The 14067-nt window shown below is 35.0% G+C and overlaps 1 long non-coding RNA gene across 8 annotated transcripts in view; it reads right to left on the reverse strand.

Annotated features, from left to right (window-relative positions):
- Positions 1 to 14067, reverse strand: part of LOC105487803 (uncharacterized) — a 220036-nt gene that overhangs the window by 138014 nt on the left and 67955 nt on the right. The window contains exon 4 of one of the 8 annotated variants that reach the window (XR_011621402.1): positions 11235 to 11351. The exons of the other annotated variants lie outside the window; for them this stretch is intronic. This is a non-coding gene — a long non-coding RNA (uncharacterized lncRNA). Of the gene's footprint in view, positions 1 to 11234; positions 11352 to 14067 lie in introns of those variants that run through there. 8 annotated transcript variants of the gene reach the window in all.

The raw sequence follows: 14067 nt of genomic DNA on the forward strand, positions 1-14067 counted from the left end.
GGCACCCGACTCCAACCTGTGAGAGCTGAGGCATGGAAACTTAACTCCCACCTCAGCGTGTCTGGAATGGGGGATTTGGAATCAAAGATTATTCTAAAACCTCCAGATTTCATGTTTGTCCTGTTGGGTTTTGGATTTTTCTTGAGACCTGTTTTCCCTCTCTTTTTGTCTACTTCTCCCTTTTGGAATGGAATATCTATCCCATCCTTGTTTCATCACTGTTTTTTGAAAGTATCAGGTTGGTGCAAAAGGAATTTTGATTTTTGCCATAATGGCAAAACGCAATTACATTTGCACCAACCTAATAATTAACTTCTTTGATTTCAACAGCTCAGCTGCAGAGAAATTGGTCTCAGGATAAAAGGTGTCTTGAGTCTCACCTATAGCTACTTTAAATGAGACTGACTCTTAGAATTTTGAGTTGATACCAGAATGAGTTAAGACTTTGGGGACTATTCGAAATGTATTTTGCATGTGAGAAGAACATCAATTTATGTGGTTCAGGACAGAATGCTGTGGTATAAATGTGTCCCCTCCAAAATTCAGGTGTTGAACTAAATGGCTAATGTAATAATATTAAAAGGTCTGGCTATAAAGAGGTGATTAGACCACAAGGACTTTTCCTCATGAATGGCACTAAGGCCCCTAAAAAGTGACTTCACACAGCATTTGGCCCTTGCCCTTCTGCCTTCTACCATGTGAGGGCACAGTGCTTTGTCCTCCAGAGGATGTAGCCCTCAACAGACAACTGAACAGGCCAGTACTATAATCTTGGACTTTGGAGCCTCCCAAACTGTATGAAATAAATTTCTGCTCTTTATAAAGTACCCAGTCTCGTGTATCATGTTATAGCAGGACAAATGGACTAAGACACCTATGACACGGACAATTATAAGGATGCAAATCTATATGCCTACTGCATGTTGGCTGTCATAACTATGTATTACATTAATTCATTAAATAATGGCATGCAAGTGACATGAACAAAGAACCACTGTGCTTGATTAATACATGAGAAAACAAGCTGCTCTTCTAGCTCATTAATCTATATAACTACATAGATGGGGTCACTTCTCATGAATATGTTCTTGCAGAAAAGCAAATGAATGGAGAGACAGAGCCTTAGAAAAGAAATGCTTGTTAACATTTTTCTTGGCAGAATCTACTGCTGCTAAGGTGCTAACCTAGTGTATTATGAACAGTAGTTGAGTGGTTCCAATGTTGATGTTCATTTTGAAATGCTTTTGTTACTATGGAAACAATGCAATCTTTGGAAAAGAAAGGGTTTAATGGTACCCACAAGTGTACTGCAAATTGTAAATGCACATAATGTCTCTAAACACCTTACATATGTACAAATTCATATGAGGACACCTTGGAATATTGCACTATAAAAATATATATTTACATCTATTAAGGTATTAACGAACAACTAAAAACTGCAGAGTTCAATTCAAATGTCTCTTCCACATTGGAACCCTCCCCCAGTACCTACAAAGATGGAGAATTAATTCCTCTATTCTTTGTGATGCTATAACACATTAGATAATTATACTTATTCAAACACAGCATCTGTCTTCGTGGTTATTTGGGGTCATGAATTTCAATTTGTGGTCATGATTTTCTGGGTGGGTGAGTGGTCGTATCTGTCTAATTCTGTCTAGATATGTTAATACACATATATTTTTCTTTGCTGATCAATCAATATGTGAATTATTTTAATACTCAAAAGTTGAAACAACCTTGCATTTTCCATTACTGGAATAAAACAGAGTTGGTTGTGTTACAATATTATTTTTATATACAACAGGTTTTTTGGCTAATTGCTAATGTCTCATGAAGGCAATTAGCAAAATTTTGCTAATTTTCTAATTGCTGATATCTTGTTAAGACTTTTTGTGCTTATATTCATAAGGTATATTGGTCAGTAGTTTCCTTTAATAGTTTCCTGTTTGGGGTATGTAATTCTGGCCTCATATAATAAATTGAAAACATTGTTCTCTTTTATATTTTGGAAAAGTTTACAGAAAATTAGTGTTTTTTATTACTATGGAAGACGTTGTTACTGAATTGAGCCCTTTTTAAATATAAACATTTAATACTATAAATGTCCCTCTCAGCACTGTTTTATCTGTACCCTATAAATTTTATATGTTGTGTTTTCATTTTCATTGAATTCAGTGTCTTGTCTAATAACCCATGACCTTTCATTTGTCTCTTGTGTTAATAAAAAGCATAATATTTAATTTCTTAATAGTTGAGTTTCCAAATGCTTTTTTGATTGGTGGTTTTATTATCTTTGTAGTTAGACAACATACTTTATACAATTTCAATTATTCTACGTTTGCACAAATTTGTTTTACACCCTAAAGTCTGTACAGAGAATGTTACATGTGCACTTGCAAAGACTGTATTCTGCTTTTGTTGAGTGAGGTGTTCTGTGAAATTTCTAATTGTTCAAGTTGGTTGATAGTGCTATTCAAGTCCTCAATATACTTATTCGTTTTTATGTATTTGTTCTATCAATTATTCGGAAAGGAATGTCAAAATAGCTAAATATAGTTGTAGATTTATCTAGTATTTTTTCATTTTTGTTTCATATATTTTAAATCTTTTGTAATTACACACATTTTTAGGATTGTTAGGTCTTTTGTGCAATTGACCACTATATTGTTATCTAATGTCTCACTTAATTATTGGTAATACTTCTTATTATGAATTCTCCTTTGACATTAATAATTCCATTTGAACGATTTAAAATTAGTATTTGTATGAAAACTCTTTTGTCCATATTTTAGCCTTTTAAATCTATTTCTTGATATTTAAAGTAGACTTGCTTTAGATGGTACATAGTTGAGTCTTTCTTTGGAGAGGAGTCCTGCCTTTTATTGGGTATTTAGCCTATTTGCATTTAATATATTTTTTTATCTTGTTGGCTCTAAAGCTACCATATTTTTAGGGTATTTTTTTAATCTTTGACTGTTGATTTTGGTTTTTCTTCTCTTTCTTCCTGTATTGTTTTTGTATTATTTATGTTACATCTTATTTCCATGATTGGTTTTTTGATTATACATCTTTTACTATTTTTAGCATTTCCCTTTTGGTCTAATTAGATAGATAAGTAAGTAGATAGATAGACGGACAGACAGACAGATAGATAGATCAACAGCTAGACTTAAAATAATATAACAGAACATTACATACACTATAATAACATTACAGTATTATATTTCCAGCTTCTCTCATTCTGTGTGTTAGTACAATTATGCATTTTACTTTTACATGTAGTATCAACATTATACTCATTCCATTTTTTTCTTTACAGTCCTTTACCTTTTAAAGTGATTAAAATTTTAGAATCAGATAATCACTTTTATATTTACCTTTATTTGACCATTTTCTGTAATCTTTGTTTCTTTCCATAGCAAGTTTCTATCTGGTATCACTTTTCATCTTCCTGAAAAACATTCTTTAACATTTCTTTTGTACAGATCCTCTGGCAATAATTTCTCTGAGTATCTTTATTTTTTTAAAACTATTTTATTTGACTTAAAAAGAAAAGTTTTTCTTATGCTTTATTTTTGAAATATACTTCAATTGGGTATACTATTCTGGGTTTTGTTTTTGCTTTTGCTTTCAGAACTTTAAACATGTCACTGCCTAGTCTTAAAACTTTCATAGTTTTGAAGTAATTTTTACCTTTATTTTGCTGTATATAACACTTAATGTTTTTTCTGCCTTTCTTTGAGGATTTATTTATTTATTTCATTGTCTAATATGTGCAGTATTTTCTTAATCCTGCATCCATTTCTCTATTTCTATAAGCTTTTTGAATTTGTATTTTAATATCTTTTCTTATTTAAAAAATGTCTTGTCCGTTTTCTCTTTCATTTATTATTCCCTCTTTCTCTCTTTTCTCCTCCTGGGACTTCAGTGAATGTATGTTAGATAGTATAATTATGACCAACAGCTCTTACATGCTTTTGTTCTCTTTTTTAACTCTTTCTTTCTTCCTTTTTCCATTTCAGTTTCCAAAATTTCTATAGACATATCCACAGCTTCACTAAGTCTTTGCTTAACAGTCTCTATTCTGCTGATAAGCCCATGAAAAGAATTATTCATCTGTTATGTCAAACATTTTTCTATATAATATTTTCCTTTGTGTTTAATTGTTTCCTGTTCTTGGCTAAAATCTGTCATATATTTATATGCATTGTCCAATGTTTCCAACCACATGCTTTATCATATTAATCATAACTACTTTAAAATTTAGCTCCAATAATCCTGGTATCTCGGGCCTCTCTGAGTTTCTTTCATTAATTGCTTTTTCTTGTGACAATGGGTTTTTATCTTGCACTCTTTGTGCCTCACAATTTTTTATCAAATATCATATACTATATAACAGAACAGTGAAGACAGGCACATAATATTATCTTAGGAAATCATCACTCTTCTGTCAGATCATTAATTTAGGTGGTTAAACTAATCTAGTTAAGAGTTGAACTGGGCTTGAATTTTGTTATTGCTCCTATTGCCTTCAGTGTATGACAAGCGTAAAATTTCTTTAGTGGTGGACACCTGTCACCTGATGGTAAGACTGAGTGCTACTCTACCAGAAGGCTTTATTCACAGTCCCACCTCTCTCTCTCAGTTTTGAGCTATCTCTGCACACTAATTCCATGAAGAGTTCTCCCCATACTCTTGCCCCTTGCCCAGAGTCTCTTGGCAGAAACAGAACACTCCATTGTCCTGCCGAAATATCAATATTAAGCAGCCCCTGTGCACCTAGGTCCTAGATCTCAGGGGCAAAGCATTTTCAGTGTCTTTTATTTATTTATTTTTTTCTCCTCCTGGCACCCAAACTCCGCCTGCCTATCTGTGGTTGGTCTTTGGTTGGATTTTCCGGCCTCTTCCTCAGCTACATAGACGTCCACACGGTATCAGTGTAGAAAGTGGACCAAGAGAGTTCTCCCCATTCCCTCAGGAATAGAGGTTTTTGGCTTCTACCCTAACTCCAACGGTAATAACTTTTTGTCTCAGAATTGGGATTTTTATTACTCCTAGAGAGGCAGATCACCAGAAGCAGATGGACTTTCCTTTTGTTCCTCCCCAAGAAGCAATGGATCTTTGTCCAAGCTGTATGGATTCGAGCATGTGCCACTCCTTCCCCAGGGGCTTGTAGATTTTACTTATATGATAGAAGTGATTGGGAAGTAGGTGGGGCTCTTGGTCTGCTCCTCTCCCACAAACACCATCACGTCTTTCACTTCTCCTTCATGGAGGGCTCCCTCTGTTCTGTCCTCAGTCTTTAATGTGGACTCCCCTTGGAGGTCTCTGGGAAGAGCTTGAGAGTGATAATGACCTTCCTTTTGGACATTCCCAACCAATACTAGCCCACGCTTCGCCTATAAGAATTTGTTGGCGGGGCGCGGTGGCTCAAGCCTGTAATCCCAACACTTTGGGAGGCCGAGGCGGGCGGATCACGAGGTCAGGAGATCGAGACTATCCTGGCTAACACAGTGAAACCCCATCTCTACTAAAAATACAAAAAAAATTAGCAGGGCGCGGTGGCGGGCGCCTGTAGTCCCAGCTACTCGGGAGGCTGAGGCAGGAGAATGGTGTGAACCCGGGAGGCGGAGCTTGCAGTGAGCTGAGATCCGGCCACTGCACTCCAGCCTGGGGGACAGAGCGAGACTCTGTCTCAAAAAAAAAAAAAAAAAAAAAAAAAGAATTTGTTAAAATTTTAACTGATTTTTTAACCCCTTGTACAGTGGCCATATCCTTCTTCTGTTCCGTGCAAAAGCTGAGATCCTTTGTGTCCCCATCTTTCTTTGGAGCCTTTCTTTGTTCTTTCATTTCCTTACAACCTCACCTCTCTGATGGGCTTTAAAAAGTTGATTTTTTTGTGTGGATTATCCATATAATTCTCATTGCTGTTGTGGGAGCAACATTTTTGGCAACTTTTTACAATATTCTAAGCAAAAGTAGAAGTCTCAACAAAACATTTTTTAAAGTAACTATGTTATTGCAAACAAACCTAGAAATTATTAACTCGAACAACTATTGAATATTTCAAATTAAAAAAATAATGAGAATGGAAAAAAGTAAAATATGATTGTGAAGAAGGGCATCTTAAAAACTCATATTGATATTCCAATTGTCTAGAAAACAGCCGTCAGTGAAATAAATAAACCATTAGGCAGCGAGAAAGCATAAAATATATGGCCTACTAATTTGCTGTTCTTGATAATGAATTGATCTTTAACTCTGACAAAAATTCACAGTACACAGATAAAACACAATAATGTAATTTCTCTCAGCATTCTGAGATGACATATGTATCAAATAATGAAAATAAACTTCCTTCTCCACTTATTACAATATTTACTAAGTCCCAGGGCTTCAGATTTAAAGTTCTTCTTAAAGTATGAGAATAGAGAAGAAAAAAATCTTTGAAATGCCTGAAGCAAAATGAGATGTAGGCATATTTCTGAGAATGCATAAGTTACTTCTTACCTTCTTTGATTCATGCTGGAAATAGTGTTGTATAAAAAAATTAAATCTTCCTACTGCATTGCAACAGGGAGACAAAATGAAATCAAGAGATTTCTCAATAACTCTATAGACTTCTAATTCCAGAAAAATCATAACCCACTTGTGTGTGGAGTGGATATTTCTTATGAGTATTATGTAAACATTTCATGCTGTTGAACTCAAATTATTTTAGATTAAGAGGAAATAAGAAAGCATTATGAATCAAATCTCAGAAAAATAGCACTCATTTTCACGCCAAATACTGTTTTATAAATTTTGGGGGAAATTTTAAAATTATATCTGAGGGTATTTTTCTGATTTATTGGTTAAATAAAATGCATCTGTGTTCCTGAATGCAACTGAATTGGTTTGTTTTGTGTTTATTTTTATAGATTGTAAATGAGTAATTTTAATCTAGGTTACTCATTTTAGAATCTATGAGTTTGCTATGATTCAATGTTTGTGTCCCTTCCAATATTCATGTTGAAACTTAATCATCAATGTGATAGTAATAAGATATGGCACAGTTAGAAGGTGGTTAAATTGTGAAGACTCTATCCTTATGAAGGAGATTAGCTACCTTACAAGAGGATGGAAGGGAAATAGCTGAGCCCTTTTGCTCTTCTGTCTCTTCCTCCATGCAAGCACACAGCCTTGAAGGCATCCTCTTGGAAGCAGACTGGGCCCTCATCAGACACCAAAACTGCCAGAGCCTTCATCTTGGACTCACCAGCTTCCAGGACTATAAGAAACAAACTTCTTTTCTTTATAAACTATCCAGTCCAAGTTTTTTGTTACAGCAGCATGAAACAGAGTGTAAAATAAGACAGACTCTAACTATGTCTTACGGAGTAATTTTCCACAAGACAGAATCTAAAAACTTTTTATGCATTGGTATGGTATGGTAATTAACCATAACATTTTAATACCATTTGTGAGTGTCCTTCATCACATTGATGTCTTTATTCCGTTCTTCACAAGTTTAATTCCAAGACCCATCACATTTTGCGCTTTGCATACATACATAATTTTCTTGACTTTTTATCTTATTGGCTTCACAAAATCTGAATTCAGATAAACCAAACTCTAACTTCTAACTTCTCACCTATACTAAAGCAGCCAAATATCATCACAGAAAAACACAGTTGGCTGGCCTCGCTTTAAATTTATAACTGCAGGTCAAAAGTGGGTCCTCAGCACTGGCAGGCTATGAATCACTGTGTATTAATTTTGTTAATTTTAATTTCTACTCTCTGACTTGATTTTTTAACAACATTTTTCTTCTCAAGACTCAGTCTCCTCTGCTTCTATTTTAACGTTCCTTGTCTCTAAGGAAAACAGAAACAATTAGAATAAAACTATTTAATTTAGCAACAACAATGGGCCAAACATCTTGGACTTACATTCGTCTATTCTGTCTTTTTCTTCTGTTAAAGTGGGCCCAATGACTCTGCTTCTAGCTAAGATCAACTCCCACATTGGCACATTGGATCATCCCCACTTGCCTCAGTGGCAATGCCGCTGCAATTTTCCTGTTTTTCCTGCATCATAAATCTAGTCCTATTTTCTGAACTATTTGCATAATCAGAGAAACATGCCATTGTATCTCCCACATGAAAAATGTGATTGAATTTCTGAATTACCACTTACCCCTGCAACTACTATTCCATTTTTCTGCTTGCCTTTATAGGAAAACTACTTCCAAGACCCAGACTTCAATATCCACCTATCCACTTGATATTTTCCATTGAATATGCTATAGGCATTTATGGGGTAGACATGACTAATAGCAATAACTTAAATTATTGCTATAATTTACGAGAATGACCCTGTATGGCAGATGCACCCAAATAACGTGTTTGGAGTTCTGAGCTGAGGAATCTGAGAGTGGCCAACTTGGAGATCACTCCTTATCTATAAGGAACATCTGAGCCCCAAATTCTTCCCATGAAACATAACAGGGGATCAAGCCTCTTTGTTTAGGGTTATATGAAGGTTGACAGGTGGAGGTTAGGGAGAGGGTGCTAAGTGAAAATGCCTTGCAAACGGTATGCTTTTTACAAGCAGGAGGTAGTTCCCCTGTCTAGCCTGCAGACACTGGGCTGTGCTGTTCTTCTAACCAGCCCGCTACCACTAGACCATGTTTTAATTTAGCTACCTCTAATAAAACCCCGTGTCTCATTTGCTGGCTCTGGGTCTCCTCTTCAGCCTCTTGCACCTGGGGCCATCCCTATTGCAGTTAACAGGCATCTAGCATGACAGTATTTCAACCTCAACTCCTCCACTAAACTCCTAATATTTCTCGCTTTACATTACACTGACTTGCACAGTCATTTACTAACTGCTTCACCCAAATAATTAGAATTCATATTTCATCTTTGTCTTTCTTTCATACTTCATGTCATCTTCACATCTAGCAGCAAATGCTATTTTCTCTTCCATCAAAATTTGCCCTGACTTTGAATGATTTTCATGACCTCCACTGCTCACATTGTAGACTGAGCTATATGGTACCCTGCTTAAGTAAATTCAGTAGCTCTCTAACTTGTCTTCCTACTTCCACACATCTCTTATTTACACAGAAGCCAGAATCATACTTTTAAAATATAAATTAAATAATGTAGGTCTACCAATCTGCTCCTCTGTATACAAATAATTTTGATGGCTTCCAATTATACTTAGAAGAAAATAAAAAAAATTGTACCAAGGTGTAAGAGACCCTCTGCAACATTACAATTCTGTTTTTCCTGAATCATTTCCTCTGCCTTATCCATTAAAATATTTATTGTAATAAGTCTTCTTGCTGTTTTCAAAAGCAAGGTTTTTCACATCTGGATTTAATAGTTGTGTTCTCTTGGTCTTTAACACTTTTATTCCAAGTTATCACATATTTTGATCCTTCATGTTAATTAAGCCTTTCAATAAATAGCACTGCCTGTAAAAAGGTCTTCCCAGATTACTTCATATAAGACAGTGCCCTTCGGTGACTCTCTATCACACCCTTTTAACTTTCTTTGACAGCTCTTCTCACTTTCTGACATGGCATCCGTGTTTATTTGTACATGTGTTTGCTGCCATTCCATTACAATATGTGGCCATAAAGGCAGGTGCTTTCTTGATCTTGTACACCATTATACATCACCACTGCCTAGACTAGTGCCTGGCACATGTAAGGGATTCATAAATATGTGTAGAATAAATGAACTATTGTATCAGATTCCTAGGACTACCATAACAATTACCACAAACTTGTGGCTTAAGACAGCAGACATTTTTCATTTTATAGTTAGGAAAGCAAGACTCTGAAATCCAAGCATTGGCAGGGTTGGTTCTTTTGTGAGGTCTCAGAGGGAGACTCTGTTCTGTGCTTCTCTCCTAGTTTCTAGTGGTTCCCAGTAATCCTGGGTGTTTCTCATCTTGTAGATGTATCTCCCCCATCTCTGCCTTCATCTTCACATGGTTGTCTCCTTGCATGTCTTGACATCATCTACTCTCTGCGTGTGTCACTGCATCCAAATTTCTCTCTTCTTGTAAGTACACCAGTCATTAGATTAAGACCCACCCTAGTTCAGTATGGCCTCATAATTACATCTGCAAAGGCCCTATTTCCAAATTAAGTCACATTCTGAGGTTCCAAGTGGACATTAATTTGCAATGAAGGAAGGGGGATATTATTCAACCCAGTATAACTACATGCACATCAAGTCATAAAGATTACAAATGTTCCATTCATATCAAAATAATTCCAGAATATAACTTGAGGGGCACTTATTATTATTACTGAAAATAACAGCAAAGGATTGAAAGACTTGAAGGTGCTTTCAACCCTCATTTCTTCATTCAAATATTTATTCTTTAAATGTGGTATATGTACACCATGGAATACTACTCATTCTTAAAAAGGAATAAAATAATGCCTTTTGCAGCAACTTGGGTGGAGCTGGAGGACATTATTCTAAGTGAAGTAATTCAGGAATGGAAAATTGAATACTGTATGGTATCACTTGTAAGTGAGAACTAAACTGTGGGTATGCAAAGGTATACAGAGTGGTACTGTGGGCATTGGAGACTCAGAAGGTGAGAGGGTGGGACGGGAATGAGGGATAGAAAATTATGTATTGGATACAATATACACTACTCGGGTGATGAACGTGCTAAAATCTCAGACTTCACCACTGTGTAATTCATCCATGTAAACAAAACCACTTATACCCCAAATGCTATAGAAATTTCAAAAAATCATTTAAAAAATTTGTTCTTTTTATTTTTGTATTTGTATTGATGTATCATAGTTGTACACATTTTGGGGGTACGTATTATATTTTGATACATGTATACAGTGTGTAGTGGTCAAATCAGGGCAATTAAGATATCCGTCGCCTCAAACATTCATTTTTTCTTTATTTAGGAGAACATTACAATTCTTGTAGCTATTTTCAAATAGATAATAAATTATTGCTATAATTTTCCTGCTGTACTATTGAATATTATTGTGTACTTGTATGTTATAAGTGATAAGTAATGTAGACACATTGATGAACAAAACAGAGCTTGGTCTTACTCTCAAGAAGGTAACAATCTATTAAAACAATAGCGTGATTTTTGTTCATGAAATTTACCATCACCTGAAATCTTTAGCTTGTATCAGTCATGATTCCATTATAACTAGATGGCACTCCAATGAAGTAATATGAGACAAGTTCAATAAAAGAACAAATTTTAATGTTTTAGGAAGGCTTTAGAAAAGCCATGAAGAAATAACACAGTATCCCCAGGCAGAGCAAGCAATAGCAGGGGTCATTTACCATCCTTACCACCTGTGGGGACAAAGAGAAAAGAAAGAGTGAAAGAAAGGATTCTTTTCTAGTATCTCAATATCTAGAAGACTGTTTCACTTTATAACCATAGTTCTATATGTGCATTTTTATAAAGTGCCTGTGTTTATTGTGGACAAAGTACTATCTTTATTTTGCAACACCTAAGCTCTTTAAATGTTTTGAGATGACAGTGAATGATAAAAAGTAGAACTACTGCATTAACCAACTTGAAAACATCTTTTTTGTTATATTTAATAGAAAAGAAGCATCTTGCACATGGAACTGTTAAATCATCTCTGAGCAGTTAAATCAGAACTTGTTTATCATGTTGGCAGCAGAAGCAAGTACAAAGGAAGAGGTGTATGCAGAAGTGCTCATGGTCACACTCTGATTGTAATCCTGGTGAATGTGTGCATTTCTCTTGGCCATACTATGTGAATTAGTTTTAAAATAACTAAATGACGATATAACTTCTTGCTAATATTTTAATCATATACATCTTAGAATCTCTTAGAGTGTTATGCTTATTGCTCTGTGTCTCATGCTAAATTAAACATTAAGAATACACAGTATTTTAAATGTATCTCTGACACCATCTATAGCCACAGGTCTGTTGTCATTTTGTTTTTAAAGAAATTTTTGTCTTCACAAAAGGCTGGAATACCTTTCTTTCCTGATTGTTGTGGTGTATATTCTTGGTAATCAAACTACTTGTGGCTTTGGAAATTTGAATTGGCAAATATCCGTGATATAAATAAAGTCAAAATGTTTACTCCATTGTGTACATGGACACACACAACAGGACGGCTTGCAAATATAGAGATGAAGCAGAGACTAGAAGGATGCGTTAGAATAGAGTGATTGTACTTATGAATGATTGTGTCTTCTTTGTTTCTTCTGATTCCCACTTTTCCGTAACAAGCATGGAAAGTTTGGGAGAAAGGTGTCACTACAAAGAAATCAAGATAAAGAGTACTCAAGACAAATGGACATCCTCTAGAATAAATTTAATAGCAAAGACTGCAGGGAAAAGTTAGGAAAAACGAAACATGATTTTTGGTAAAACATGGTGTCTAACAACATGGTAAAATATCAAGTATGAGGAATTTGAAATAAAAATACAGTATCATTCCAAGTGTGTTTGTGTGTTTGCATGTGTGTAGATATACACATAGAAAGATGCAGATACAAACTGACTTTGTTCATATCCATTTTCCTGCCCCCTACAAAAGTATATTGATTCGCCATAGAAGAATTCACCCCTCTCAATTATCCAGAATGTTGTCTCAGAGGAATTCATTCCTAGGGGTAGGTCCTGATTGCTTTAGCATACCCCATTCCTCAATTCAAAAGATTTCTTTTGTAAATGGTCATTTCACCAGATTATAATCAATGTGATAAGAGGATATTGAGACTTCTAGAGGTAAAAGGAGTCTTTTTCTTGGTTGTTGTTGTGTTGGTTTTTATTGTTGTTGAGTTGTTTTATGGTGTTACTATAAGTAACTGTTTTGCATTTGACTTACACAGGAAAAAAATGCAAGCCCAGAAAATAGAGCATTCATCCTCTAAATATAAAGGTAGGCATACCCTACAGAAAGAAAACTGAGGAGTAGAGATAAACAGAAACGTGCTCACAATTATTTCACTGTCAAATCAATCTAAGCACAAAATGTCTGTCTACCTCTTGTTCATTCAGCTAATAAACCAGGCAATTTTCCTTATTTAAATAAATTTGATTTTAGGTTTCTGCTACTTGAAAAGCATGATTCGTAATTTTTCCTTAACTTAAACTCTAAAAAAAAATTAAGATATTGATATATATGTTTATATAAACATATATTTATTTTGGTGATTATTTGATTTTTATGAGGTTTGGCTCATTGCATGTAGTGAATGCAATGTAAAACATGTATGTTTACCTTGATCCCCTGGGCATATGTACATTTAAGTCCAATTTCTGCACTTGAATTATTTTACCATAGACTTCAGTAATGTTTTATTTTAAAGTATAAATACCAGGTAATATTATCCTAGTACTGATAGAGGTTATATTATATATATTATAAGGAAGTAAACTTAATATTTCTTTGCCCACATAATGATGATAATAAAGAATGCATATCAGTCTCTCTGAGGTTTTCAGCAAAATCCATGCTTTCAAATTATTTTAACTACAGAAAACTTTGAATTTATGAAATATTTATGAGAAGTCACATCACGTCTACAGTGGTTCTCAGCTGTGACTCCAGCATATGGTTTGTAAATTGAAACAGGTGTGAGAGAACAGGTGGTCACCGCCGAGTAAAGGAAGGATTGGAATTTACTGTGGGGAAGCAACAAGATAAAATACCACCATTGGCATTGAAGGCAACTTGCTGACTTGATGGCAGATCCTAAAAGATGCTCACAGGGGTAAATACACTTGACAGCACTTGAGATGAAAGTATTCACCCACTCAAGTCTAGATGTGGAAGTTGGGAAGCAGTCAGTATCACTTCCCGTGGTGAACAAATGCAAGTGAAACTTTATATTAAATTTGAGTAGTTTGCAACTCAATTGCATTAAAAGAATAAATGCATAAACCTTTTCTCCTACTTCTTTTAACAAAAAAACTGGTCCAAAGAGGGCCTGCGGCCACTTTCACCTCTGTTATCCACACCATTTCTAAGAATGATTCCATATTCTAAATCCACAAACTCCAGGCATCAGAAAATCA

This window comes from Macaca nemestrina, chromosome 3, assembly GCF_043159975.1.
Source record: "Macaca nemestrina isolate mMacNem1 chromosome 3, mMacNem.hap1, whole genome shotgun sequence".
Taxonomy (NCBI): domain Eukaryota; kingdom Metazoa; phylum Chordata; class Mammalia; order Primates; family Cercopithecidae; genus Macaca; species Macaca nemestrina.